This window comes from Ochotona princeps, chromosome 5 (genome assembly GCF_030435755.1).
Source record: "Ochotona princeps isolate mOchPri1 chromosome 5, mOchPri1.hap1, whole genome shotgun sequence".
NCBI classification, from domain to species: domain Eukaryota; kingdom Metazoa; phylum Chordata; class Mammalia; order Lagomorpha; family Ochotonidae; genus Ochotona; species Ochotona princeps.
Window position 1 is genome coordinate 20504770 of NC_080836.1, and position 4585 is coordinate 20509354.

The following is a 4585-nucleotide window of genomic DNA, read 5'->3' on the forward strand; positions in this document are numbered from 1 at the left end:
TAATGCACCTGAGAAGGCAGGAGAAGATACTCCAAGTCTTGGATATCTGCCACCCTTGCTGGAGACCCAGATGGAATTCCTGGCTCCTGACTTTGGCCTGGGCTAGCTCTGTCTGTTAAAGCCATTTGAGAAGTGAACCAGTGGATGTCAGATCTCTCTTCCTGTCCCTTTCTGCCATTCGTCTTTGAAATAACTTAAGTATGTGTGAAAGTTAAGCATATATATTCAAATGTGAAAATTGACTTTACTTGCAGTAACAAGTAGAGTCTCTGCACCTCCACTGACACCAATGGCAGGACTGGAGAGAGGACAAACTCACCCAAAAGGCAGGAATCTTTTCTTGGCTTAAAATTTTCCTTTGGGTAAATACTTGGTCAAACTGAAGGTTAAGCTTTAGCTGTTTTCTCTTGGGATCACCTTACCCTGTTTTCCTTACAAAGATGGAACCACTGCAGGGAGAAGCTTCTCCTAATGAATGTGAGATATGTCTCCTTTCTGTTTGAGTTTTTCCTTGAATGTTCATGTCTTACACTACAGCCCCACACAGAAAGACTGAGATCCAGTGTCTCCGGGTTTCCTTTTCCAATGTCAAGACCTCTCCTCCACCCAGGAATTAGAAGGCTGTGCATGGGGGGGTACCCCAGAGTGGAGCAGGAGGACAGGAGCAGCCTTGTATCCTAACCCTGAAGACTCCCGGATCCTCACCAAGAACTATCAGTAAGAGCACCAAGGACTACATCCCAACTGCCAAGGAGACCACGGGGAATTGGAGTGCCTTCGGAGGCCAAGAACTCTGAGGTCATCCACTCCTGCTTGGATCTACCACATGGGATGGAAGAAGTCCAAATCCTGCCTCACAGGATCCAAGGGCATCAGAACAACAGCCAGGAACCTTGAGCAGTCCGCAGAAACAGAAGAACAGTAAACTTCCTTCGGGACTAGGGAGGGGAGCTCTTTGTGGTCCTAGCTTGGTTGCAACTTGGGGTCCCCATCCTCTCTTGCAATGACCATCAGAATTGCTCCAGACACCCCTCAAAACAAATAAATAACCAACCAAACAAACAAAAAGTCTAGAATAGACAGACAGAGAACAACAAGGAAAGCCTAGAATCAGACAGGAAACGGTCAGTGTGGATTCATTTATACCTTACTAGGTGGGACACAAAGATTAGTTACTCCTCACTGGGGTATTGAGGATTTCTCTGCACACCCCTCCTAAAACTGTTCTGCACCCAAACTGTTGACATATGTCTTGTTAGAGTTATAAGTCAGTCTAGACTACCCCCCCAAAAAAGCCAGGTTCAGCAAAATTATGCTTCAACGCTATAAAATGCTAAATATTACAATGAAAATAGACATGAGATAGCTGAACAATAATCTATAGCCATTTTAAGATGTATAGAACCCGGTTGTGTATAAACTAAAATTGAAATGTCAATGAAGCAGTCACAGGATGTGATTAAGAACTTGCATTTTTTTTAACATATTGGTTACTCAATACTATGTCAATTAATTCCATAACGTTATAAATTGTTGCTGATGTTATGTTGGGGCTTTTAATTGATCGGGATGGTACTCTGCCAGCTCTACCTTCAGACCAGAGAAGGTCTCCCCAACAAGCCGTTGAATTTATCTGGACAATAAGATGCTGGACTCTATGCTTGGTATTTGCTTGCAATGAAAGAATCTCAACTGAACTTGAACTGTGGTAATGCAACAAGGTGGAGGAATTCACCATGGGGAGAGGTTTTGGAGAGAGGTAGGGAGAATCCCAGTACCTATAAAACTGTGTCACATAATGCAATGTAATTAATAAAAAATAAAAAAGAAGGCTCTGCATTTACTAACTTCATCTGTTTCAGTCCCCCTCACCTAACGGACCTCTGGGAAAGTGAAGTTACTATCTGGGACTCACAGTATAAGCATATGCTCTGTAACCGGCTCTCAGGCTGCAGGAGGTCCTCACCAGTGATAGGCTGCTGCAATACGAACAACTGCATCCCGGACTTACAGACTGTAGCCAAGTTTTAGGAACTGTCAGGATCATAACCAGTGTTTCGCTTTGTTTTTTTCTTGGAAGCCACAAAATGTGGGGAAAACTTGTATTATAGAGAGACTTTTGTATTTTCTTAAAAAGAAAAAGCTATCTGAAAAACAACCCTTGCACGTTCCTCTTATGGCACAGAAATAATGAACAGTGGTACAATGAGACAAACTTGATTTCAAATGACGAAAAGGAAAAAGCAACCTTCATTTACTCTGGTGGAGAAGTTGGAGGAGCTGGGGACTGGAACCCAGAGAAAAAAGTTTAAATATGGAAGACTTGTTCTTGTCCAGGAGTGACTAGCTACTGGGGAAGGATAGAAATTGGGCAGACAAGGTCCCAGGTACCCGCTGCTTCAGGCATGGATTTGGGCAGCCGTCTGTGGTAGGCAGTGCAGCCTGGGTTTCACTGGCAGTGATGGGACAGCAGTCCAATTACAGCTGTTGGTTGGGGGCTGAGTAGGAGAGGTAGGTCAGGCACCTGCAGTCAGGACTGGCTCCTCTCAGGGGTTGTTAATTCAAGGGAGGGTAGAGAGGAATTTTACTGTCAGCAAAGGTGGCAAGAGTGCCTCCTGCTGCACAATGACAATAGATGATAGCTGGCTGACTTGGGTGTCAGTCAGGGGCAGCTACCCTGAGGCTGCCAGAGAGAGACCAGAGAGACAGAGTCTTTGGAGTCTTCATTAAGTCACCAAGGCCTGTGTTCCCCTCCTGGCCTTGAGCCTCTCACCCAGGCAGTCTAGTCCCTGCTGGCTGAGCCTTTATGAAGTCAGCTCACCAAGTCGGCGCACATAGGCCTGTGTCTAGACAGAGCCAGTGCTGGCCTCATTTCTCCTTTAATGCCAATGGTGGAGTACCTTGGGCCTAGTCTGGGACTCTCTCACCCAGATATGAATCCTACAGGACTCAGTTGATGTGCCAGATACTTGTTCTACTCCAGTTTTTTCCTGTCCTCTTGTATACCATGTTCCTAGTTTTGGCACTGGCATTTTGATCTGCACCTGCATAGGATGGACTGGCATGATAATTAAAGTACATCCAGCCTGACCAGTAAACCAGCCGGAGGTGCTTTAAAATGACTAATGTGTGGGCCTGGCATGGTAGCCTAGCAGCTAAAGTCCTCGCCATGAATGCATTGGGATCCTGTGTGGGCGCCAGTTCTAATCCCTGTTTGTGGCCTGGAAAAGCAGTAGAGGATGGCCCAAAGCCTTGGGATCTTGCACCCATGTGGGAAACCTGGAAGAAGCTCCTGGCTTAAGACTGGTTCAGCTCCAGCTGTTGAGACCATCTGGGGAGTGAACCACTAGATGGAAGATCAAAAGAGATCTTAAGTCTCTGATATGCCTCTCCAATAAAATCTTAGAAAAGAATTGGGCCCAATGCAGTGGCCTAGCAGCTAAAATCCTCGCCTTGAATGAGATGGGATCCCATATGGACGCTGGTTCTAATCCCGGCAGCTCCACTTCCCATCCAACTCCCTGCTTGTGGCCTGGGAAAGCAGTCGAGGACGGCCTAAAGCCTTGGGACCCTGTACCCATGTGGAAGACCTGGAGGAGGTTCCTGGCTCCTGTCTTTGGATCAGTACAGCATTGGCCGTTGAGGTCACTTGGGGAGTGAATTAGTAGACAGAGGATATTCCTCTCTGCCTCTCCTTATCTCTGTGCATCTGACTTTCCAATAAAAATAAATCTTTTAAAAGAAAAGAATATTTATACTAGCATATGAAAAAGTTATCTGTACCCTCAAGTCACACTAGCTAGAATATGGTATCAATCCAGATGGTCATCAGCCGATGAATGGATAAGGAAATATGCTATATATATATACACACACACATTTACATATGAACGTATGCTACTCAGTCATAAAAGAATATTCAATTAAATTTAGTGAAGCAAACCAGTCTCAAGGAGACAAATCCTTATGTTATTACAACTATATGTATAAAATACATAAAACCTATTTGCTTTATATAAATGAAAAGTTTTAAAAGACCTGTCATGGGGGGGGAGGTTAATAAAGTATAAATGAACACAAAACCAGAAGATACCCAACGTATCTTTACGTGAGAAGGGAGTGTAATTAAAACCTGTTGTGCAACTCAGTAGCCTCGCTGTTACCTTCTCTTTTCCCACTGACCCACAATTTCCAGGGAACAAATACAGAAACTACATATCTCAGACCTTTAGTAAGCCAAGACAATCTCTATTCTCTTTTTCTGTAACTGATTGGACTCAATGATGAAAAACTATGCCCAGAAGCCAGCATAATTGCCTTTGGAATTTTAAATAAGAATTAAATGATATTTAACTACAAAACAGAAGTTTAAGTTGCATATAATGTCATTGTTTCATAATTGGTCTTGTGCCTAACTTTAGCGTGACCACCCTCTAAATGGTATGGTCAAGCAGTGAAGGTAGATGTGTGCTCATAGTCACGTGCAACGCTGAGGGACAGACGCCGGCCTTCACTGGTCTGACACAGCCTTTCAGCACTGTTAATTTCTTGGGCTCCATTGGCCTATGTGGTATAACTGCTCTGC